The sequence below is a fragment of the Lissotriton helveticus genome, chromosome 3_2, assembly GCF_964261635.1.
Source record: "Lissotriton helveticus chromosome 3_2, aLisHel1.1, whole genome shotgun sequence".
Classification (NCBI taxonomy): Eukaryota; Metazoa; Chordata; class Amphibia; order Caudata; family Salamandridae; genus Lissotriton; species Lissotriton helveticus.
In genome coordinates, this window is record NC_136062.1 from 234,947,075 (window position 1) to 234,972,846 (window position 25,772).

The window sequence follows — 25,772 nt, forward strand, 5'->3', positions numbered from 1 at the left end:
TTCCATATATAGTTAGTTGCACTAACTATATATCGCGCACCCGCAATCCACTGCTGATCATGTCACATATTACATCATTCATGACATGGTCAGTGACATCACTGATGACATCACTGATGACATCTCAAATGACATCACTGATGACATCACTGATGACAACATCCAGTGACTGTATTTTTCTGTAAAGTTAAAATATGTCTTGAGTGGATGTATAAGTGTCTGGATGAAGGATTTAGTAGGTGCATGACTGACTGTATGAGTGAGTGATTAAATGTGTCTCACTGAATGCATGGGTTAGTGACTAAACTGTCTTAATTTGTGCATCATTATGTCTGTTGTTCTGTAAACTGCTGCATGTGTTGATCATTAGCTATACGAGAGGCTATATGTGTTATTAATTGGTTGCCCAAGTATTTCTATGGGAGATTGAGTTTGTGTGGGGGTGGCTGGAAGGTGTGTGACTCTATGCATAGATGTGTGAGCAGTTTATTCACTAGGTGTATGAGTTCAAGAGTGCATGTGGAAACAGCTACATGGGCAGTTGACTGTGTGCATGAGTGTATTGATGAGTGAATGGATATCTCAATGCTACATGTCATAGTAAGTACATATGTAAAACACAGTACATGTGAGAGTTGGCATATATAAATAACTGTGCATGAGAGCCACTGAATGAGTGAGTGGTTGTATCGATCATTGTGAACTTGTATCAGGGATTGTATAAGAGAGTAAATATGTGTTAGTATATGTTTCAATAAGTAAGGTGTGTTTAACTGTATAGTTGAAGAAATGGAGGTGAGATTGTTTCTTTGCATGACTGACTGGGTGTGTGAGTAACTCCATGGATGAGTGGCAGTGTGTGAGTGTCTGTTTACACTGAGTGTATCTAAGGTTATATTAGAGTCTGAAGAGGTTTATCGTATTAGCACAAGAATGATGTCAAATGAGATGTCATCAGTGATGTCATCAGTGATGTCATTTGAGATGTCATCAGTGATGTCATCAGTGATGTCACTGACCATGTCATGAATGATGTAATATGTGACATGATCAGCAGTGGATTGCGGGTGCGCGATATATAGTTAGTGCAACTAACTATATATGGAATTTCAATGGTTTTGTGTGAGTAAAATAAGGTTTTTTAAATGCTAATTCCTAACTATATATGGTGTATAACCTATGGTTTTTTCAGTGAATTTTCAAGGTTTTGTAAATGCTAATTCCAACTATATATGGTCTATAACCTATGGTTTTTTCAGTGAATTTCAATGGTTTTTTAATAGCAAATATCATAAGCTGTCGAATGTCAAGTACGTGGTAAGTAAAAACATTTTCGTGTTTATGCACACTGATCTGCTTTGAATACTGCCCCCCACCCCTCATTTCTATTAGGAGTACTCTCTCTTTGCAGATAGTGAAGGGTAGTTAACGCAGCCCTTTGCCCCCTTTGTAATACGTCGTGCCTGCTTCTCTCTCCATTTGATTGATTGTTCTCTTTGGTTCATTCTCTATTTACAAACAAGCACAGAGTCGCAATACTCTGTTTAGTCTTTGCAGATAGCGAAAAATCGTGTAAAAAAACAAAAGGAATCGAGCAAAATCAGTAGGCCACTAATGGGATCTCTTTTTGACCTCGCTAAAATAGAAACATTAGGAACAACCTGTTGAAAATAGCAATGCGTATGTACATAAGCGGCGTTCATTTGTGTTCACAGTACCCCTTGTTGATTGTTTCAATCGAGCATTGAATTGTTCGAAGTTAATTCTCTTAAGGATCTTCTCTACCTGCAAACGAGGAAGAATAGGAATATTCTCTCTCCCTTTGCAGATAGTGAAGGGTAGGTAACGCAAGCCTTTAACACGTCGTACCTATTTCATTCCTCATTGATTGATTGATTGTCCGAACATTGACTGTTTGGGAATTAGTTCTTTTTGGAGGTATTCCCTGTTTGCAAATAAACGTAGGAAAATCTTTGCAAGTAGTGAAAGGGTACGTAATGCGGACCTTTCTCCCCCGTTGTAATCTGTCATGCCTATCTACTCCCCACTGATTGATGCACCTTTTTCACCCGGACCATTTACTAGAGATACGTCATCTGGCCCGACCAGAGAGCACCCCTAGTGAAAAGGACATATGCAATAATAACGAAGTGATCACTGTATCCTGTTAACAGAAACTTTACCATGAAACAACCTGGAAAGAAAAAAATAGGAAAACGAAAATCAGTAGGCCACTGATGAACATGAACTTTTATTAAACAACAAACAAAGAAACGATAACATAACGTAATGATAAAACCTATTAATGTCCTAGAAACAAGAAAACGTTAAAGTATGCCAGTGGTGAGAGACCAGAAAAACAGTCCGAGAAACCAAATCACCCCTCGCTGTCCCAACTCATGCACTCTGAAAGTTCAAAGTTTTGAGGAGTGCTTGTAACATTGTCTGAAGCCTATTTGCAATTGCTTCATCTTCACTATTCTTAAAGTAAGTGGGGGCTGTTGTGATGCGGTGCCACCCTGAACCGCTTGACGGAGGCCCCCGAGGGACGGTGTCATGTCGCGGACTCGGAGGGGGCGCTTGGCTCCGGCCCCCTCCCCAAGTCGTGTTGCCCTGGTGTGGCCTGAGATCGCCCCCGACATAGGTGGCCGGCTCCCGGGGTCAAGCGGAACTTTTTTCCTTTTGGTGACTCTTCCATTCTTCACCTTGTCCCACAATCCGTTTCACCTAAAGACACGCTGTAGTGGGGCACCCCTTTTCCGTTTCATTTGCCATTCAGCCCGCTTTTGCTACACTGTGCCTCTTCCGCTATTCAGCTGTTTACCGCCCGCTCTTTCGACTACAGCGTCTCGCTCACCATGTACTTGAGTTGCTCCCGCTCTTGCGGTGCAGCGATAGGCGGCTGCCACAGGACTCTCAAAATGGCGGCCATCTCTTCAGATTTGGGCGTGGTCCACTAAAATGGGCCTGCGACACCTTGGAACTCGGACGCTTGTCTGCTAGAGCTTGGGCTCCATTCTCGAAAGCGTCCCCTCATCCTTGAAGATTCTACAAAAGTCTTGGGGGCCCCCGACTCCCGCAGGCTTCTGGTGGGGAGCGCCTAGCATGATTGCTCGTGGAATGGCCACGACGGAGCTACGAAATGGTGGTGCTCTCATGCTAACGCCAGCTTCAGTCTGAAACATCCAGAAACACTGTAGACTACCAATTCGATCAGTTCCGGTAGCGCTCCAACGTGACCCGGTAGAGAAGAACTTGCCCTCCCCTCTTTGACTGATGGTTCTTGTTGCCTGTCCCTTCTGTTGTCATTTAACAGAACTATTTAGCCTGCTGAAAGGGGTTGTGTGCCGTCCGCTGGTTGGTGGAGACATTTTGACTATATTCTGGACCTGCGTTGTCGCGTAATGCGTCATATGACGCGCCGCGTTAGAAAGTTTAATAAATTATGAAACACAATAAACAATCCTTAAAAATAAAAAATAATCAACAAAACCAACAATCAATTAACATACAGTATTTGAAAAGTCTATCATTCATTTTTCATTGCAGTACGCTGCCCAGAAAGCTTCCCGGTTCCCGGACCGGGCGCTACCCACGCAAAAAAACAAAAAAAAAATTTATTTTTTTGCCCCGCGGGGCCCTTTTAAAGCCTCCACATTAAACCTAGGGGGTCAGGGAGGATCTACTATGCCCCCTTATGGTTATTTGCCCCTTTGTTTTGGCCTCCTCTTGTCTCTCGATCCTACCGAGAGACAAGATGGCGGCCGCTACGGACTTTTTGGAATGTTGACAGACGCCAGAGAACCAATCAGCTTCGCTTCACAAAGCTCCGTTGCGCGAAAAGTACGCGTCCTGCGCCGCTGCCCGGTCCGCTGTTACAGATATATATCTTTTTTTAAACGTTAATTTCTCACAATCCACTGGAGCACATATATTGAGACCTACAAAAGGCACATCGGGCTACCAGTCCCTACAATTTTGCCAAGTTTCGTGCAAATCTATTCAGCCGTTCGGGCTAAAAGTGAGGCTAACCGCCCTATGGAAAAATCAATGTTAAAAACACGTTTTTGGACCCCCCTTTTTTCTCGGCCCCCCCTTGACGAAACCCCCCCCAAATTTTCAGGGGCTGCTCAGAAACAAAATGTGCCATTTTCCTCAAAATTTCAGCCAATTCCGTCCACAAACGCCAAAGTTATTAGACATAGAATTTTCAAAAAACCCATAGGGAAAAAATCCTAACTATATATACCTACTGGCGACCGCCAGTAGGTAATATATATATATATATTAATTAGGTAGTTATAGTTAGGACCTAGTTACCATAGTAAAAGCATTGATTTACCAATATCTTTGGTGTTGTTTGACGAATCTTAGCAACATTTTCAAAACTAATGGGGCAGTCAGGTCAGCTGCTGTGTTGAAAGTTTCAGGGTGACTTGTCAAGCGGGGGCGGGGGGGGCGAGCAAAAGGGGGAGTCCCAAAACACGTTTTCAAACTTTAGACTCGGCTACAGCCCTAACTGCTTAACAGAATTACGTCAAAAGTGGTAGAAAGGTAGCTCTTGGTTCAGAAAGCACGCTTTTTGCTAAATAGTGTAAACCCGTTCAGTAGTTTCTGAGAAATTTAAACATTTCTCAGATATACAATTGGGCACGCGGAGGATCCACTAACCCTCCCGATCTCGTGCCTGCAATCTGTTTAGCTGCCAACACTTCAAACCAGGAACTGCTAGCAGACATCTTGTGACTCAGTTGAACAGAGTCACAAGTAAAAAGGTTAAAATGTGATAAAAGAAACAATAAAAGGGGGAAGAGTAGAAACACCCTGACCCCCTGAACCTGCTCAGGGGGTCTCACAGGGTCCCCCAAGGCCAAACAAAGCATTTTTGCTTTTACAATTTTGGGTGGGATTCGTGGTGATGTTATTTGTGTTGTCATCAGTGATGTCACTGACCATGTCATCAGTGATGTAATATGTGATATCATTAGCAGTGCATTGCGCGGGCGCGAGTTATAGTTAGCTCAGTTAACTATAATGGCTGAATTTCACAGGTTTTGTACAAGTGAAATGTCAGCCTAACTATAACGTTCCTGTAACCTGTGTTTTTTTCCATGAACTTTTAAGGGTTTTTAAATGCTAGTTCCTAACTATAACGTCCCTGAAACCTGTGGTATTTTCAGTAAAAAAAAAAGAATATATTTATATATATATATATTTTTTTTTTTTGCATGCAACATGTTTCGGCAGACAAGGGGGACCGCCATGGGCACGTGCTTCGCCCCCAGCTACACAAACTTGTTCGTGGGCTGGTGGGAGAAGCACGTGGCCTGGGGGGGGACCAATGAGAAGTGGCTAGATCATATTATGATCTGGGCGAGACATACCGATGACCTGTTTGTCATTTGGCGGGGCGACAGATCCTCGGCTGAGGAATATGTCGCGACGCTAAGTGATAATGATCTCAATTTGAGATTTTCGAGCACGATAAGCAAGACATCGGTTCATTATCTCGACTTAGAGGTCTTTGTAACAGAGAGCTCCCTACAGACCAGACTCTACCGCAAGCCCACGGCGGGCAATACTGTCTTATATGCGGCAAGTCATCACCCCAGGAGCATGATTAAAAACATCCCATTTGGGGAATTACTACGCCTGAAGAGAAACTGCTCTGATTCCAAAGATTTCTCATAGGCACGGGATGATGCCGTACTCAGGTTTAAAGACAGAGGCTACTCCAGATCACTATTAACAAATGCAGCAAACAAGGTGGAGCTGGTAGATAGAAAAGACCTCCTCAAGATAAAAACAAGAGAGATCGAAGTGGAAGGTACTGTGAGGATGATTACCGGCTTTAACATGAGATCAAGCGAACTGGTACAGATTTTCAATAGAACTTGGCACATCCTAGGAACCGATACCACTATGAAAAGAATATTACCATCTAAACCGTCTATAACGTATAGACGTTGCCAGTCTCTCAGTGACCATCTGACCAATAGCCACTTCGAGGAACCCCCAGAACACTAAAATCCAAACCCATAAATGGTTTCTTTCCATGCATGCAATGCAAAGCATGCAAATATAGCAAAAAGCGGACCAAATATGAGGGAAGACCAAATGACCCACGACCAACAAGAGAGATTACAAAATTCCTGAATTGTAACTCGGAATTTGTAATTTATTGCCTGGTATGCCCGTGCTCCAAAAGATATATCGGGAGCACAATTAACCCAGCTAAAAAACGTATCTTGGAGCACATGCGTGCCATCACAAACAGGGATAAAAATTATCCGGTGGCACGCCACTTTGAAACTCACCACAAAAGCAATAGGTACCTATTGTCTTTCTACCTGATTGACCAACTGGGTAAAAAAGAACGAGGTGGAGACAAAGTAAGATCGCTAAGGGCACTAGAATCCAGGTATATAATCAACCTCCAAAGCATGCAGCCTAAGGGTCTGAATAATGATGAGGAACTTTGGGTTCATTTAGAATGATCTAATCTATCCCTCAAGCTGATACTCTTAAATGCAACTACAGTCCTGCAACCAATAACTTTCATCTTAGCGATGTAGACTAGGGGGCTACCTAACAGGGTAGTTTGATTTGAGTGTATACCATCACACTCTTACTCTCTATTTACTCTTCTCTCTCGTCTAAATAATGTATCTGGGAAAAATTATTTATGTATCAAAGTTTAGGCCCATACAGGGCAAAATAAAGAAACAAGGGAATCTACATTAGTCAACTAAGCCCATATAGGGCTAGATGGAATAAAATGTATATAAGCGCAATGAGAAATACAATGTCCAATAACACCGGCACATTAACAAAAGCTCTTTTACGCTTTAGTATTGTACTAAAATCCAACACAGACAATGTAAAATATAACCCTTGTTGTTCTTTTCCGTTGTTTTTAAATAATGCACGAGCACTTTACTATCACCATTTCTCCAGTATGTAGATCCCTTTAATGTGTATAGATGAATTGAAAAATTTGCACATTATAAGATGACCGCCAATAAGAACACGGAGAGGTTTTAGTCCTCTCTTTATGTATAAGGAGGGGAGGGGATATAATGGTGGATTGCACGAAAAAATGGTTGACACTGACGAAGCCTAAAGGGTGAAACGTGTTTGTCAAGGGGGCAGGGGGGTCTGCCAATAAATAATCTTTGGTGAAATAGAGACTTGGAGTGCCGTCTATTTTTCTCACTCGAGGAATTTTGAGTGTGTGACAATATATATATATTATAAACTGGCCTATCTGTTGCTTTATCTTGAGCCCTTGAAAATCCTATGGGTGTCCTCTATCATTGTTACCATCATGTTTTCACATCTCGGTTGGCCTCTAGGGTGCGACTATCTAGATTTAGTCACCGGCTGGTGACTATTCAAATTGTATACTAATGAAAAAAGAAAAAAGTGAATAATATTTGGGAATAGAATGTTTCGTTTTGCTATGTCCACAGTATATGTTATCAGTATATATCAAGACTGTCATTAACATAACCTCATACTCTGGTTCTATCAAATGTCTTGGCGTTTTATATGCTAACACTATTAGAGAAACTATCAAAATTAATCACTCCGATATCCTTAAAAAGCTCTCTTCTCTTATAGAACGTTGGTCCCCTCTTTTTCTTTCCTGGTGGGGCCGTCTCTCTACTATTAAAATGATGCTCCTTCCTATTGTGAACTTCTGTCTCTCCATGCTTCCTATCTCTCTCCCCCATTTCTTTTTTAAGTCTATCAATAGTCTTTTTTCCAAATTCCTGTGGAATAAGCGTAAGGCTAGAGTCTCTCTCCTCCGTCTTCAACAACCTAAACATCTTGGTGGTGTTAACTTCCCCAATATCTCACGCTTTCATTCTGCTTTTACTCTCAAGCAAATTTGGCCTCTTCTTCTTGAATCCTCGTCTCCTCCTACTACGGCTTGGAGCTCTCTGGAATTGGCTCAACTTCACCCCTTCTCCTTCCTTATTGCCTCCAATCTCACTCGACCACCTCCCAAGCTACTTTCTCCTATTTTTAAACACTCCAAAGCTTTAACCCTTGCCCTTTTTCGATCATTCTCTGTACCATCTACTCTTCATATGAATACCCCACTTTGGTATAATAAATCTCTTAAATTACGCAAACGTGCGCTCTTTTGGAAGGAATGGATTGACAAAGGAATTCTCACTTACCAACATCTTATTTCTGACAATTCCTTATTACCCTTTCCAGCACTTCGTGATTCCTTCGGTATCTCTAACAAATACTGCACACACTTTCATGAACTTCTGCCCAAACTATCGACTATTATCCCACACAATAATCCTTCATCCTCTTCACCTCCCCTCCTTGCCTCTCCACCTAACTTTCAGGTTCCCCTTAAGGCCTCTGCTATTTATAAATTACTTTCTCCCTCACTTACTGACAGGCCTAAAACTAATCTTGAACTTACCTGGGAATCGGACCTCAATCACACTTTCCCCTCACTTACCTGGGATTCTATTTGGTCCAAACTTCATCCACCTCTCGTTCCGCTAGTACCACACAAACCCTTTATTTTTCTTATAATAGATTATTTGACACTCCCTGTGATTTGTTTAAATTTAAATTGTTAGACACTAAGAAATGTTGGTCCTGTTCATGTACTCCTGGTGACTTTGTTCACATGTTTTTTCTTTGTCCTAAGGTCCAACTTATGTGGTCCCACATTTGGTCTACTCTTAATAAGATTTTATCTACTAATGTTCCCTTTGTTATTTCTTCTGTATTCCTGGGTGGTTTGGCCCCAGTTTGGGATGTCCCACTCCATACTCGTAAATTTATTGATCTTTGCATTGCTATCGCTTTTCAAATTATAACAACTAATTGGAAAGACACTACAAACGTGGTTTACAACGCTTGGTGGATTTTGCTCTGCCATCATCATAGACTAGATGCATGTGCTTCTTCTATTCCATTGTTGATAAAACGTGATTTACTTTGGTCCCCTTTAACAGACTTTTTATCTAAAAGTGCCTCTTGATCACATGTTATTGTTATATTTAGTATTACGGTTATTATTATCACTGTGAACTTCTCTGTATTTCATACCTCTTTATTTCTCTTCCCATACATTTTTCTATTGCTGTTCCCCTTCCATCCCCCTTTTTCCCCCCTTTCTTCCCTCTTTCTTTCTCTCTTCCTTCCCCACAAAATGAAAAGTTATAAAAGCATTTTCTCTTTGTATAGCGCTCTCCCCTTTTGGGGCCTTTCTTGTTTATTGGCACACTATTCGCCACAATTATTTTGACTCCTATTGCTCTTTATTTGTGCTATTGTACTGATGTTTTACATTGTTTTCTTCAACTCAATAAAGCTTTTCAAACTCAAAAAAAAAAAAAAAGACTCATTAACTTGTTAGCTTTTTTGCTGTGCGCTTTTTGTATATATTATTATGCCATGGGTTAAAACTTTAATCATCATGTTCTTTTTACACGTAATTTGTCACCACATCTCTGTGTTAGGTCATATTCTTTATGCAGACAGTATTTCTCAGCTTTAGCATTATATTGTGATCATTGATGAATTTTGGACTTAGACATTATGTCGCAACATAGATTTTTGTGTTTCTCATTGAATTATTGTGAATACTTTTGATTCTTTCTATCTTTATGGCACTATGTCGTTATTTCTTTGAAAGTAATCATTTGTTTTTTCACAAATGAGAAAATTACTCTTGAACGACCACATATCTTTTTGATTGTATTATCCATTAATGAATTTAAAATTCTATGTTTGAATAACCATATATCTATTTGATCACATCATTTATTCATGAACTGCAAATTGATCTTGTAAATACCAGTCTGTCTTTTTTTCATTTTCTGCACTTGCATTTAAGTTAGTCTATTCACCATTTCTATCATGAAATGCAGCGAGGGCGTGCACATCCTTTTTAAAAAAAATTTTTTTTTGTATTGTCCCACTTTTATTTTTACTATATATATTCCTAAGGTGCTCTGAGCGCGCTATGTGAACAAGCTCCCTAGTGGAGTGAAACGCGTCATCTTTAATTTAATAAATCGTCATCCTGCAACTGAGGTGTGACTGCTTCTTGGTTGGATATTCGCTGCACTGTGAGGGGCTATTGGAGGTCCAGACCTATTGGGTTCCGCCAACCATTGACGGAACAAGGATTGTTTTTTCATATATATATATATATATATATATATATATATATATATATATATATATCAAAACAAAACCCTTTCAGGCATAGAGTGACGCATAAATTATGCAAAAAAGAAGGAGAGAACTCTGGGTAGGTCTCAGTTTAGGTGGAAAGCAGCTCCTGTTAGAGCACTCTCAACACCAGCGACACTCTAGATCTGCTCACCTCAAATGTCTGTTTTTCTATCAAAGTTTTTAAGCATAGGATTAGACAGTGCTATCCATGCCGAGATAGAAAATGACAAAGTCTTTCGCCATTTAAACAGCAAAGTCTTTAAGCATAGGACTAGTACAGTGCAGTCCTTGCCGAGCTGTCAAATAACAAAAGCCATTTATCACTCCAGGCACAATATTACAGCTTTGAATTGGTAAAATACCAACTCAAGCCAACCTGAAATGAATAAAGCAACCCCTGACACAGTGTTTCGCTCTAATTAGAGCTCTTCAGAGAGGTATAGCTTTGTCCAGACACAAGGGAGCACCCAGTATTAAGTCAAAACAAAACCCTTTCAGGCATAGAGTGACGCATAAATTATGCAAAAAAGAAGGAGAGAACTCTGGGTAGGTCTCAGTTTAGGTGGAAAGCAGCTCCTGTTAGAGCACTCTCAACACCAGCGACACTCTAGATCTGCTCACCTCAAATGTCTGTTTTTCTATCAAAGTTTTTAAGCATAGGATTAGACAGTGCTATCCATGCCGAGATAGAAAATGACAAAGTCTTTCGCCATTTAAACAGCAAAGTCTTTAAGCATAGGACTAGTACAGTGCAGTCCTTGCCGAGCTGTCAAATAACAAAAGCCATTTATCACTCCAGGCACAATATTACAGCTTTGAATTGGTAAAATACCAACTCAAGCCAACCTGAAATGAATAAAGCAACCCCTGACACAGTGTTTCGCTCTAATTAGAGCTCTTCAGAGAGGTATAGCTTTGTCCAGACACAAGGGAGCACCCAGTATTAAGTCAAAACAAAACCCTTTCAGGCATAGAGTGACGCATAAATTATGCAAAAAAGAAGGAGAGAACTCTGGGTAGGTCTCAGTTTAGGTGGAAAGCAGCTCCTGTTAGAGCACTCTCAACACCAGCGACACTCTAGATCTGCTCACCTCAAATGTCTGTTTTTCTATCAAAACAGACATTTGAGGTGAGCAGATCTAGAGTGTCGCTGGTGTTGAGAGTGCTCTAACAGGAGCTGCTTTCCACCTAAACTGAGACCTACCCAGAGTTCTCTCCTTCTTTTTTGCATATATATATATATATATATATATATATATATATATATATATATATATATATATATATATATATATTCGATACAGGAACCCATTTGAAGGAAGCCACACGAGTATTATTCAGCTCACTTATTTATTGGTATCTTGCATGCAGCCTTCAATCCTCAATGTGCACTTCAGGAATGCAACGCCAAGCATCGTGCTGTCTTATCTGTTCAAACGCCACTGAAGAAGAGAACTCGCATTCTCGAAACGCGTCTATATATATATATGTAATGAAACTGATTTTAATAGTAGCATTCTGATGCACTGTACAACACTTTAATTAATGTATATATTTCTGTCACAGCGTCTCTGCAATGCCTTTTCATCATACCACATGGAGTGATTTTGATAAAATAAGAGCGCATATACTGGGACAAGGTAGTGCTCTCGGAAAGGAATTTGATTTGCATTTGCATTTTTTGAGATAGTTCGAGTTAGGAAATCAATAGATGACTATTGTTGAATTCGCTGTTTGATAAGTATGCCTTTTACTTCCGATATAAATGAAATATTATGTGCAACTATTTACAAATCTGCACTTACACTTTTCCTCGGACAAAAGTATATTGATGTATAATTGTTTACGAACATGCATTTGCACTTTTGGGGTATGTTTACAATAATGCTAGAATGCAGCAATGGGACTGTGAGATATTGAATCATTGAGGAGGTCCTGAGTATGGAAATTTAGAACAATGGTGGTCCCATGCGGAAATAATTATTTATGATATGCACTGGCTCTTTATTGACTTGTTTAAGAAATTTGTAGTGCTTGTGTACAACTGTTTACAAACATGCACTTGCACTTGACCTCAGACAAAGGGATATTTCTGTATATATATATACGTACATGCATTTTCACTTTATGTGGATGTGTGCAATAATGAGAGAATGTAGCCAAGAGATATTGAGTCCTTGAGGGGGATCCGAGTATGAAATGTAGAATATTGATGAGCCCATGTGAAAATCATTATCCATTGTATGTACTAGCACTTCACTTCATTGACCTCCTGAAGACATTTGCAGTTTGTGTAAGGCACACTTTGTAGCGTCTGGGTGGATTTATATGGTATGTATTTCAGGTGTCTGTTGAAGAGGCTTTAAATGCATACATTAGCACTTTATTTGCAGCATTTAGCACTATTGATTATAAGTGCAACAGATTATTGAGGCATACAATGGTGTAATGTGTTAACAGAAAGGAATCTGAAGAAACATGCACTAGCACTTTATTGTGGACATTTAGCATCTTACAATAATGGTGAAGTATGAAAATGTGAATGATTTAATATTATAATCCACATGCTTGATTGAAATCTTTGTTCATGCAAATCTAAACTGATATCACCTAGTGCTGCTTAATTATAATATATATAGATATTTGGAACTCCAACACTACGGCTATCTCGAGACATGAGTGTGAGGTATGCAGACGATCTGTGTAGTTGACAGGAAATGAGTAATGACCATGTGATGTCTTTTTTAAGACTGTGGTTGTGGGTCAATCAATCAATCAATTAATCATTTGTAAAGTGCACTACATACCCGCGAGGGTCTCAAGGCGCGGGGGAGGGCGCTACTGATCAAACAGCCAGAAGGATCTTCCACTGGTGGTTGTTCTTCGGCTGCGCGGGACGGTGGCGAGTGAGAGGTCGGCGGAGCGTAGCTGGCGGTTGGGGATGTAGAAGGAGAGCTGTCTGTTGAGGTAGGCTGAGCTGGTCTTGTGGAGTGCCTTGTGTGCGTGGGTGAGGAGCTTGAAGGATATCCTCTTGTTGACGGGGAGCCAGTGCAGGTTTCTCAGGTGGGGGGTGATGTGGCCGTGCCGTGGTACGTCGAGGATCAGTCGTGCTGAGGCGTTTTGGATGCGTTGTGGTCGTTTGATGAGCTTGGTCGGGGCTCCCGCGTAGAGGGTGTTTCCGTAGTCGAGTCTGCTGCTGACGAGGGCCTGGGTGACTGTCTTTCTTGTATCTGTCGGGATCCATCTGTAGATCTTGCGGAACATGTGGAGGGTGTTGAAGCAGGAGGAGGAGACGGCATTGACTTGCTTGGGCATTGAGAGCGTTGAGTCGAGGATGATTCCCAGGTTGCGTGCGTGGTTGGTGGGTGTCTGGGCTGCCCCCAGTGCCGTCGGCCACCAAGAGTCGTCCCAAGCTGAAGGCTTGGAGCCGAGGATGAGGACCTCCGTCTTGTCAGAGTTCAGCTTCAGACGGCTGGTCTTCATCCAGTCGGCGACGGCCTTCATTCCTTCGTGGAGGTTGGCTTTGGAGGTGATGGGGTCCTTAGTGAGGGAGAGGACCAGCTGAGTGTCTTCGGCGTAGGAGATTATGTTGAGGTCGTGCTGTCGGGCTACTTGTGCGAGCGGGGTCATGTAAATGTTGAACAGTGTCGGGCTGGGGGAGGATCCCTGGGTACGCCACAGATGATCTCGGAGGCTTTGGAACCGAATGGGGGAGGCAGACGCTCTGGGTTCTGCCGGAGAGGAAGGAGGTGGTCCAATCCAGAGCCTTGTCTCGGATCCCTGCGGCGTGGAGGCGTGCGCGTAGTGTGCGGTGGCAGGCGGTGTCGAAGGCGGCAGAGAGGTCTAGGAGGATGAGTGCTGCGGTCTCGCCGTCATCCAGCAGGGTCCTGATGTCGTCGGTGGCGGCGATGATGGCAGCGATGAGGGCAGTCTCTGTGTTGTGGTTGCTGCGGAACCCTGACTGGGAAGGGTCCAGGATTCTGTTTTCTTCGAGGTATCGGGTTAGCTGTCTGTTGACGGTTTTCTCGATGACCTTGGCCGGGAAGGGGAGCAGAGAGATGGGCCAGAGGTTCTTGAGGTCTCTTGGGTTTGCCTTAGGTTTTTTGAGTAGGGCGTTGATCTCGGCGTGTTTCCAGACCTCTGGGAAGGTCGCGGTCTCGAGGGAGAGATTGATGACGTTGCGCTAGTGGGGTGCGATGGAGCAGCTTGTTCTTTTGAAGACGTGGTGCGGGAATGGGTCTGACGGAGAGCAGGAGTGGATTGTGCGCATGGTCTTGATGGTGTCACGCTGGCCCAGGCTAGCAGGGGGCCGTCGTCGATGGTGTGCGGAGGGTCTGTTGTAGTGCTGTCTGTTGGGGCTGTCTGGGTGTTAAAGCTGTCGTGGATGTCTGCTGTCTTACAGTGGAAGAAAGTGGCGAGGGAGTCGCACAGGCTTGCGACGGCGGGATGTCGTTGGTGTTGGAGCTGGGGTTGGAGAGTTCCTTCACGATGTTGAAGAGCTCTTTGCTATTGTGTGCGTTGTTGTGGAGGCGGTCTTTGAAGGAGGTCCTCTTGGCCGCCCTCATGAGGTGGTGGTGGTTGCGGATGGCGTCCTTGTGTGCTGCGTGGCTGTCCGGAGTTTGTTCACTGTGCCATTTCTTCTCTAGTTTCCGGCAGGCTTGCTTGGAGGCTCGGAGTTCTGGGGTGAACCAGCTGTCCCTCTTGCTGATGTCTCTGTGGGGGGGTTTCTTCAGCGGGGCAAGGGTGTTGGCGCAGTCCTCGATCCAGCACCTGAGGCTGTGGGCAGCGCCGTCGGTGTTGGAGGGTTCGGTGGGTGGGCTGAGAGCGAGGTTTGCATGTAGTTGGTCTTCGGTGATTTTGCTCCAGCAGCGGCGGGAGATCTGTTGGGTGCGATGGTGTGTGGTGGGTTTCTGCAAGGCGAAGTGGATGCAGCGGTGGTCGGTCTAGAGGAGTTCGGTGGTGTGGCTGACGGAGACGTGCAGTCTTGTGGAGAAGACAGGGTTGAGTGTGTGGCCGGCGGAGTGGGTGGGCGTTGTGACGAGTTGCTTCAGTCCGAGGTTGGCGAGGTTATCGATCAGGGTTGTGGAGTTGTTATTGTTGTTCTCAAGGTGAAAGTTCAGGTCTCTGAGCAAGATGTAGTCGGTGGAGGTCAGGGCGTGCGTGCTGATCAAGTCGGCGGAGTTGCTTAACTGGGGGCAGGGTGCGGGGGGTCGGTAGACGAGGGTGCCTGTGAGGGTGGAGTTAGGTTCTGTGTGGATCTGGAAATGCATGTGTTCAGCGGTGCTGAGCCCGATCTTGTAGCCTTCTGGGAAGGCTATGGTGATGTCTGGTGCGGAGGAGTCGTAAAACCAGGTCTCTGTCAGGAAGGCGACGTCCGGGGATGTTGTGCGAGCAGGTCCCAGAGCTCGACAGCATGCTTGCATCCGGAGCAGGTGTTCAGTAGTATGCATCTGAGGTGGTTGGGGGTCTTTCTTGGCTGGTGGTTTGCCGGCTATGCGGCTGGTGTAGCTGCAGTTCCGGCAGGTGAAGGAACCGTGTGTGCGTTTCAGGGCAGCCTTGAAGCAGATTTGGCTCCGTCTGGAGAGGAGAGCGTGCAGAGTGCTGGCGCTGTAGTGGCGGCGGTCGTCATGGCAGGTGCGGGGGCCAGGGGTTCTGGTGCTGTGCGCGATCCAGGCGTGGGCGAGCGCAGACTGGCATGCCTTAGGCGCGCCTTTAGCGCGCACGCTGCTAGCGGCCGCCCAGCGGCCGGCATATATAGGGAGGTGGGAGGGAGGAGCAGCTGAGAAGCGGGAGGCAGGGGCAGCGAATGGGCAGTGGGCAGTCAGGGGGGCGGGGACGCAGCGGCGTGGGCGGTGAGGGACAACGCAGGTAGCAGAAGGAACAAGCATTTACAATGCAACGGTTTCGCCTTTGGAAAAGTTAGAGTTGGCTTTGACAACATAAATAAATGGCATTGTCATTTACAAAGCCAATAGCCTAATCTCTCGCTCTGCACTCCCACTGCACTGCACCTTTGAATTTGAATTTGAATTTATAGGAATTTATATAGCGCACGTATACCACGCGGTTTCTTGGTGCTTTAAGGATGCTTGACCAGTGGCTGGGGGGACAGAATTACTGGGATGGGAAGGCGTGAGAAAAAAGGAAGGTCTTGAGTGAACTGCGGAATTCAAGATAAGAAGGAATAGATCTGATGTGAAAGGGGAGAGAATTCCAGAAAGTGGGAGCAAGGACAGTGAATTTCAGGCCCCCGGATTTCTTTTTCTTGAACCGAGGGACCGAAAGAAAGAATTTAGTGGAGGAGCGGAGTTCTCTGTTGGGGCAATAGGTACAAATGGCGGAAGAGATGAACTCAGGGGCAGTTCCCGCCAAAGCCTGAAAAGTAGTGCAGCCCAGTTTGAAGAGAGCCCTTTCCTTGATAGGCAGCCAATGTAGGAGTAGAAGTAAGGGGGTGATGTGGTGAAATCTGGGCAGGCCGTAGATCAGGCGGGTGGCCTGATTTTGAACTAGTTGAAGGCGATGTAGAGCGTATGCAGGGGCACCATTATAAACAATGTTCCCATAGTCCAGCCGGGATAGGACCATCGCCATCAAAATCAATTTAAGGGCAGGGACAGAAAAGAACAGAGAAATTTTTCGTATAGTGCGGAGGGCAAAGAAACAAGAAGAGACAACAGAAATGATCTGAGAGTGGGGAGTAAGGTGTTTGTTAAGTGAGATCCCTAAAGTTTTTACAGAGGGTGTAGGTGAAGGGGAAGTACCCAGGGAGGAAGGTCAGAAATTGGGGGACCAGGGACTAGGAGTGCGACCAGTAACAACAAGTTCAGTCTTGTCCGGATTTAATTTCAGATGGTTGCCGCTCATCCAATCACTGATGAACAGCATGACAGACTGGAAGTTGAGTATACTGGTGGGGGAGTGCGACAGATGAAAGATGAGTTGGAGGTCATCGGCCTAATTATACACGGTGACCTCCATTTGCTGAAGTGCAAAAATAAGTGGGGAAATGTAGAGATTGAATAATAGAGGAGAGATAGAAGAACCCTGAGGAACACCACACTGGACTGAGTGGGGGGGTGGGGGATGTGAATTCCGCCAGATGGACGGCCTGAGTGCGATCCCTAAGGAAGGAGCTGATCCAGGCCAGGGCGAGGCCCTCGATACCTGCCGCCTTGACACGGGTGAGGAGGATGGAATGGTCAACCTTTACAAAGCCAATAGCCTAATCTCTCGCTCTGCACTCCCACTGCACTGCACACGATTAACTAACATGAGCTTGCTCATGTTAGTTAATGTTGGAAAAATCTTTTCACTAAACAAAGCCAAACTTATTGGCTTTGTCAATAGGTCTTTGAAAGTGAAAGGTACTCGAGTTGGTGACACAATATAGTCTCAATTTAACATCAAAATGAACTCGATCATTTACCGTGCGTGGGTGATTAAAAAGATTTCATGATTTAAACAATCACATGTATAATTCTTGCGTCTAGTGCGAGTATTTCCATAAACCCAATGCCCAGCAATCGCTGCCTAAATTAATTTGTGAGTCGATTAGAACATCTGCAGTCACCCTGCGCCCTGCCTAATGTATGCATTGCACCTGGGGCCAATTTCGTGAATACTGTATTGTGTCTTGCGTGATATACAATGAGTCACGCAGACTTTTGACCCTTTATACAACGTTCTAAAGCACATGCAGTTCTTGGCGGCAGCGCTTGTACTTTTAAGAGCTTTTAGCGTCATGCACACCACAACGTCTTGACCAAATTCTCCACTATACAAGAAGTACCGGTTTAAGTGGTTCAACGCTGACTGGACCAGTCTTTAGCTAATGAGAAAAAAAGATATTTGGCGAGCTACTTTCCCGAGGACAGCGGGAAGGGGGGCGGGAAGACGAACAGCAGGAGGGGGGCAGAACGGGCACACGGACAGCGGGAGGGGGGGTCAGGAACGGGCACACGGATAGCGGGAGGGGGGGCGGGAACGAGCGCTTAACTTGAGTACCAGTTGCGTTGCAGGCGTCACTTTCTCACCAAAGAACACGTTTCAGTTTTCCCGGTACAGCCGAGGAACCCGCCAGTCTCGGAAATAAAGGTGGAATCTAGAAGTGCAGAATGAGAGCCCCATTAAAACATTAACGAGGCTGGTGGTAACGATTGAAGCATCCACGGTGCACCAATTACAATCATTGTTAAACACCAGGCACCACGTCACACGGTTATTTACCAGCATAAACAACAGTCCTCACTTTAGCGTGCCACTTTAAAACGTCCTGCACTGTGCATAGCTTTTTTTTATGTAGATACATACAAAAGACAAGCACCTACGGGCACACGGACAGCGGGAGGGGGGGCGGGAAGACGAACAGCGGGAGGGGGAGCAGAACGGTCATTCGGACAGTGGGAGGGGGGGCGGGAACGGACAGCGGGACATCGCGCAACCCACCCCTACAAAGGACACTTCCGAAATGGTGGAAAACAAAGCTGTAAAAAAAAAAAATAAACACCGCCCACCGCCGCATGACGAAGTACCCCAGAGCTGCATTAAATGCCCCCTAGGCTACCGCTAAATGGTCACATGCCAGTCACGAAACTTACACCATGAATCACCCACTGGATCCTTGTAAAGCAGGAAATTGTACCACAGCATTACTGGGAACAGATAATGGGGAAGAGTTAAGAGGCATGCCATACATTCACCATATTTTTCCTGTAGACCGCCTCTGCTTGGAATTAAGTGATCAATGTGGATATCTACCTGTGCATTTTGGATGGTGCTCGTCTTCTGCCAAGTGTGCAGGTGCATAAACAAGGTCTATCAACTAACTTTAGAATGAGAGATGGGTATTAAATCCGGCGTGGAGAGGTGCCTCGGCCTCCAATGTGTTGCCAAAAGAGAGAAACGTCTAGGGCAGTCTTCCTTACTGCTGCCTGTCTCTTACTCCGCCTGCCTAACCTGTAGGGCTTACCCAACAGCCTCTTCCATTATGCCTCAAAACTGCCTGTTTTTAAAGCACAGTTAGATGTGCGAGCCATAGAACGAGTCCATATCCGACCGCCTCAATGTACCCTACACACATACAGCCCAACAAGCATTACAGAGGCTACTGCTGGCAACATGGTCTTCTACGTTCACTAGCCAATAGCTCTTCCATAGGAAAGATCTATTGGCTTTTCAAATCTTGTATTACGCTGCCTGATGTCAACCAGATGCAAACATAGTCCACGAAACAAATATTTCCAAGGTCCATGTGCAAGTCATTAGGCCAGACTTTTATTTTTTATTAGAACTCTGGGACTTGTAGTCTTATTTAACCCAGTATAAAACTAGGTCAACAAGTCCCAGAATGCGAAGGAAAAATAAAACAGGACTGGATTAAGTAGTCACACATGGACTGGGAAACTTGGCATCTATGCAGAGGGGGGTCTGCCCAGGTTTGTCACTCCCTTTTAGCCACATTAATGGTGCTTGCACACACACAAACATTACAGGGCCTTATACGACACATAACATTACAATGTACTGGTATCTGGACACATTTGTGAATGAAACAAATGTATAACTTAAAAGTGATCGCACCCGGGTTTTACCTTGTACTATCGATAGTTACCTCAGTTTGCCCAGTCCAAGATGGCGTATGCTTATTTCAGCCATGACTACTTACAAGGCATAGTGTATTTATTGTCTGAATGCTACATCACAAAGGCCAATTCCTAGGCTAGGTTAGAAGAATCAATACAAGACGTAATGAGAATAAATCGTAATATTTTATACCAATTGTTTCCATGCCTTTACATTCATACAGCAGGATTACCCTGCCCTTGAAGGCTGCACAATAGTGTGATCTCAACTGTACCGACTCAGAGAAAAGACATTTCCTGGAAGGCTCCATTATGGTTTCACTGAAGCAGTTTGCCCTAAGCGTATAAATTATTTATACATAAAAGAAGGTCGACTTGGTTAAAAACGTCATGCTCCCGATTAACATAGCCACACAAAGTACACTAGTCTGCAGTGAGACGAGTATTTAGAAACAGGCACGAGGCGGCTGCATGCTTCACGGGGGGTGGGGGTTGAGCAGCAGCCGAGAAGCAGAGCGAGCCTTATACGACCATGGAGGCTCCGGGCTGGCAGACGGCCCGCGCTCCGGAACGCTCTACAAACACCCAGGTGACGGGACGGGGCCCTGCTGATTCCATCACCGTGCGCTGGAGTATTTTAATGCTCTACATTATGTAAACTTTACCAATGGATTTTTTTCCTTAAAGCTAGTCGGGGAAAACAAAGGCTGCCACAGAGGGCACTGCAATTAGATGAATCCCGGGTTCACGGCAGGCTCTGCTGGAGAGAAGAGCGAATTCCTTCCGGCTTTGCCCGGCCTGCGCCCTGCCTAATGTATGCATTGCACCTGGGGCCAATTTCGTGAATACTGTATTGTGTCTTGCGTGATATACAATGAGTCACGCAGACTTTTGACCTTTTATACAACGTTCTAAAGCACATGCAGTTCTTTTGGCGGCAGCGCTTGTACTTTTAAGAGCTTTTAGCGTCATGCACACCACAACGTCTTGACCAAATTCTCCACTATACAAGAAGTACCGGTTTAAGTGGTTCAACGCTGACTGGACCAGTCTTTAGCTAATGAGAACAAGCCGTAGACGATCCAAAGAAAATCAGAAATGACAACAAAAAAACATAAGTATCAAGCATACCGTGCAAAGCAAAACATTCACAACACGGGGCAGCAACGAGACACACAAAGTGGAGAAACAAACAGAAACAAACAATTAAAAAAATGTAAACAAAATGCATCTTACCTGAACGCAAATAAAAACAACACCAATCCGGCTGAAGGCACTCCTGAAAAGACGAAAACAACACGGAAAGAAAAAAAAAAATAAACCCCGCCCACTGCCGCACTGACGTGTCCAAAGGGGCCGGATGAGAAAAATTCTCAGAAACGCCCACGAGTCGCCTCGCAGGATGACGGACGCCTCTGTTTGCCAATGGCTAGCGTCCATTTATGGAGCTAGCCAATGGGAAAGAGAGGCGGGACGAACATCCATACTGGTAAACAAAAGTTTTCGCCTTCGCGAACCGCTGCTTGCGCAGCTTTTCGCCAGGCGAAACCTAAAAAGGGGCACAAAAATAAGGGAAAATTGAGTGGCACAGAGGGCAGAAGGGCACAGAAACAACGAGTAGAAGATAGGGCAGAAGGGCACAAAAAACAAGTGCAACAGAAGGCAGACGGCACAAAAAACGAGTGGAACAGAAGGCAAAAGAGGCACAAAAACGAGGAAAAAACGAGTGGCACAGAAGGCAGACGGGCACAAAAAACTAGTGGAACAGAGGGCAGACGGCACAAAAAACGAGTGGAACAGAAGGCACAAGAGGCACAAAAACGAGGAAAAAACGAGTGGCACAGAAGGAAGACGGGCACAAAAAACTAGTGGAACAGAAGGCAAAAGAGGCACAAAAACGAGGGAAAAACAAGTGGCACAGAAGGCAAAATACAGAATACAGAAATACAGGGGCAGCTGGGAACAGAAGGAAGAACGGGCAGAGAGGCACGGGGGCAGCGAGGGGAACAGAAGGGAAAACCAGGCAGGGACACGGGGGCAACGAGGGGTGCAGAAGGAAAGACCGGGCAGAGAGAGCACAGGGACAGCGAGGGGAACAGAGGGAAGAAAAAGGGGCACGGATCACGTACAGGCAGCGGGGGAAGACAGACAACAGCAGTCACAGACACAACAATGAAAATACAGGCAATACAATAAAAGCAATAAAGCGGAGGATGAACAAACCTACCTACGGCCTACCACTGGCCACCAGGGATGAGGCGCAGGTGGTAGCCTGCGGATGGTGGAGGGCCTCGAACGTCCTCAGCAGTGGCATCTGGGGCAGGGAGACACAAGCGGTGCTGTGCGGATGGGGAGCGACCTACCTGGTCATTGGGATGCCCGGTTGAAGACGTAAGCCGAAACGCATTGGCGTACGTGTTTGACCTATATATAAAAAACACCACCAGGAACTTTGTTTTTTTTAACAGTCCAGCCGCACTCTACCCACATATCCAACGAAGGCGACACACAATGTCCGTATGCTCAATATACATTTTAATTTAACAGTATAGCAACCCTAAAAAGGACAACATGCTCAATTGTAAGCCAATTGCCAATGGTACCCCGGGCATGGGTACTAAAGAGCTTTGCTCTGCAGCATGTATTGTGCCATTTAAAGGGACCCACACAAACACTGAATGCAGACTGTGATTGCAGGATGCGTGAATGGGTGCTAGCCTTTTTGAAAGCGCTCCCTGTGTGGCATTCCAAATGTACTGCATGTCTTATATGTAAGTCACCCCAACAGCAGGCCTTAGAACCCTATGGCAGAGGTAATTCTATTACATGTCGGGGCACATCTGCTATCATCCAGCTTGCCACCACAGACAAGTTTCTGACCCTCTGTGAGAGCCTGGTATCTCAGAGCCCAGAAACAATGCCTGCTACGAAGAAAGGTGTTCACACCTACTCCAGCAGGATGGCGAGTTATTTAGCACATCAATGCCAGAGGCTTCAAAGCCACTGCTGCCTTTGATATCCCTCTCTGGCTTACTCCCAAACCTAGGGAACGCCACCCCATACCCTGGCACGAGAGCAGGTGGGAAATTATCCGAAGAATGGTCACACTTACAGGCAAGGCACACCCGTAAAATGGGCCACTTGACGTGGACAGTCAAAGAGGGTTTCACCATCTTGGTTTTGGTGAAACTAGGAACTCTGGGCCAGGATTGAGCCTGATATCTGATGTAACTTGACTTGATGTGCCCTGGATCCTTGCCAATCTGGTTCCCAGGGCCTATGTACTTTCCCACAAACTGTACCTTTTGTACCCACAATTGGCACATCTCTGGCCACAGGTAAGCCCCTGGTAATGGGTACCAATGGCACTTTGACCTGGGAAGGCCTCTAAGGGCCTTCTATTGGGCCACCCTTGGAGGCCCTGCACCTTAACACCCACATACTGTCATTGCAGGCTGAGCTGAGGTGTCATGCCTCCTCTCCCATGTTAGGCTGGATGTTTCAAAGGCCTGCCATTTCAGTCTCCTTCATCTTGAAGATGAAGGGACCCAGCCAATTATGGAGAGGCCATGCCCCCTCCCACTGAAGGGTGGCATACTAGGGGGTGTACCCACAGCAAGAAAGTGACCCATTGGTTCTGACCTGCACACCCCTTTAACAACCCTACATGTAGTATTTAGGGGCAACCCAGAACCTCGTGTTCTCAGATTCAATGAAGGACAGAAGAGCCGTGCTGACACAGGAAGTAGAGGACGCCAACTGCTTTGGCCCCACCCCTACCATCATGTCCCGCCTCTAACCTGACTACAGCGGAAACCTTGGCATGTCCAGCAGCCCCCAGAGTCTGGAGGTTCTCCCCTGCACCCATCTTACAGACTCTGTCTCCTGCGAGTACCGGATTTGCTCAAACAAAGACTTCCAGCACAGAACAAGGATCCAGGCAGCTCCACAGTTTTGCAGCACCCTTCCACCTATGCCCACGGTCGGCGTTTGAGTGGCCCAACACCACGAGGAGCTCTCTCCAGGGATCCTGACCTGGGATTTGGTGATCCCCAACCTCCCTCAAGCATACGCCTGCAGCCTCAAACTGAAGGGTCTCCTTGACCAGAGCTGGTAAAAACACCAGACGCCAAAAGACACCCCTGCACCCAACGACCCACAGCCTTGGGTGGCCCAACTGGCGGTGTCCAAGCATCTCACAAGACCCCAACTTACATCTCCAATCGGTGGTTGCCTTTAGGAGACCTGCCTGACTGATCCTGCAGCCTCTATACCAAACTTGAGATCTCCATTGAAATCCCCAGGGCGCCTGACATCTCCTTGGCACACTGCGTCCGCCGCCTCCGTGCCGCTGATGGTGCAGGTCCTATGCTGATTGTTGGCCCCTGCAGTGCTGATCCCTACCCCAGGAACTTTGCTCCCACAGCCAAGTGGCCTGCTCAAAAGCAGTGCCTAACTAAAGGCTCCCTTACCCCTATTAGCTAACATTGGGCACCTGCACTCTGCACCCAGCCGCCCCAGTGCCGCTGGTGGTGTAATTTGAGTGCCTACCTGGACCTTGGTGTACCTTGGTCCAAACTCCTACATGTTATTTGTTTACTTACCAGTAAACCGTTAACACTCTTTATCTCATAGGAACCAATGTTACGCTTTTTCTGTTCCTAAAAATGTTGACTTGTGTTTTTATATGAAAGAAAAGAAATTGTACCTTAAATGTCGAAAGGTCTTACCTTTGTATTGTATGATCCACGGTGTGATATTTAGGCATATCATCCAGAGTAGTTGATGTAATCCAAAAGTAACTCAAAAGTAATCATAAGTAATTTTTATGTAATTTAAGACTTTTTCAAAGTATAAACAAACCTGTAATGATTGCAAATCCATTCCCTATTTCAACACCTTTTAAAGTTTTACAATTGTAAGTACATTTTACCTACCTGTACCAAGTACTTCTTGGTTCTAGAAATAATACATAAGTGTACATTTTTTGTACTTACCTAATTGGTCTGGATTCTGTCTGTAAGTGTGTGTAATCGGTCCTTGATTGAGTGGATACAATAAATGCTTAACACACCCTCCTGATGAGCCTAACTGCTTGACCACACTACCACAAAGAGAGCTGTTAGTAATTATCTAATTTAGCCTCTGCTATACCCCCGGGGGTCCCCTGGACACACTATACCTTAACGTTGGTATTGTATATTTATTTATTTTTTATTTTTATTTATTTATTGAAGTTTTGTATAGCCTAGCTGGACCCGGGGGTATCAGAGCGCTTCACAGCAAATAGAGATATGCAGCGGGGAAAATAAACATAGAAAAACAGGAATCAGGAACAACAGGTAGGAAATAGAGGCTGTAAAACAGCAACTTGAGCGCAATATGGGACGGAGTTCAAGAGCGAATCAATCGGCTCTGGATTCAGAGAAATATCGGACTTCACCATCAGGCGTGGGGTTCTCGTTAAGCACCGGAGCGTTCAAGGAAGAGGGCTTTGAGTAGCGATTTGAATTGCGGGAAGGAGGCGGTCATTCTGATATGGGGGGGATGGCGTTTCAGATCCTGGGAGCATTCCCCGCAAAGGATTTATTTGAGTTATTGCGTTTCTGTGATTTCAGAGCGATGAGTAGTAGTGTGTTGGAGCTTCTGAGGTTCCTGGATTGACCCGCCCTTTTGAGTTTGGTGGCCAGGTATTCTAGTTTGCCTGTATGCAGGGCTTTATGTGTGAGGCAGGCTGTGCGGAAGTTGGCTCGTTGGTCAATTGGGAGCCATTTCAGTTCTTTGAGTGCCGGAGAGATGTGGTCATATTTCTTTGTTCCTGTGACCATTCTTGCTGCTGCGTTGAGGGTGGAGGTGAGAGGTCCCAGGTGCGACTTGGCTGTTCCAGTCAGTACAGCAATGCCATAGTCAATTCTGGAGAGCACAAGTGCCTGCGTGGCCTGTTTCAGATCTTTGGGGGGGGCGGAAGGG

At 45.3% G+C, this 25,772-nt stretch overlaps 1 protein-coding gene across 2 annotated transcripts in view; it reads left to right on the forward strand.

Moving 5' to 3' along the window:
• The window catches only part of MAN2C1 (mannosidase alpha class 2C member 1), a 389,693-nt gene that overhangs the window by 88,012 nt on the left and 275,909 nt on the right, over positions 1-25,772 (forward strand). The window lies entirely within an intron of this gene.